The sequence below is a fragment of the Galeopterus variegatus genome, unplaced genomic scaffold, assembly GCF_000696425.1.
Source record: "Galeopterus variegatus unplaced genomic scaffold, G_variegatus-3.0.2 Scaffold11253, whole genome shotgun sequence".
NCBI classification, from domain to species: Eukaryota; Metazoa; Chordata; class Mammalia; order Dermoptera; family Cynocephalidae; genus Galeopterus; species Galeopterus variegatus.
The window spans coordinates 32,143-32,716 of NW_007737364.1; the positions used below are offsets into that span (position 1 = coordinate 32,143).

At 38.0% G+C, this 574-nt stretch overlaps 1 long non-coding RNA gene across 1 annotated transcript in view; it reads left to right on the forward strand.

Moving 5' to 3' along the window:
- The window catches only part of LOC103610511, a 2,088-nt gene extending 1,758 nt beyond the window's left edge, over positions 1-330 (forward strand). The window contains exon 2 of the long non-coding RNA XR_552219.1: positions 15-330. This is a non-coding gene — a long non-coding RNA (uncharacterized LOC103610511). The remainder of the gene's footprint in view (positions 1-14) is intronic.
- Positions 331-574: the final 244 nt, after the last annotated feature.

A 574-nucleotide genomic window follows, 5' to 3' on the forward strand; every position in this document is an offset into this window, starting at 1 on the left:
ATATTTCAGAGGACATTGTACCATATATAAGATCTATAACATATATGGTCCATTTGTACTCGTACACTGTTTAACTATACTATGCATTATATGTTTCATCAGATTATATATTGGCTAATCTATATGCAACATCTAGTTCCTATATTACATTGTTATATTACTTATTTAACATACAGTATGTTTTATTGTACATTACATAACTTATATTGTATACAGTTCTGGATATATATTTGTGCGTGTGTGTAAAGGTATTTGGGGGAGTCTTTAATCTCCCTGCAAATACATATTTCACTATTTTAATATAACTTTATAAAGTCCTAATCGAAACCACTTTGAAACCAGCTATGTCTTTATAACAAATAACCTGGGGTCCAATTTCGGCTCCAGGAAAAGGCGGGGCAGGGACAACTCTGCTGTGAGGGACAGTAGGAGCCCTCTGGAAAGTGGTTTTCCAAATGTCCACTCCCTGGGGACAGAAAGACAATGTTCTTGACGCCACGGCGGCCGCCTCCTCTCCTTGCTTGTGTTGTGGTGGTTGTTTTGGTTTTGAGAGAGGCCGTTTAGAGGCTCCGAT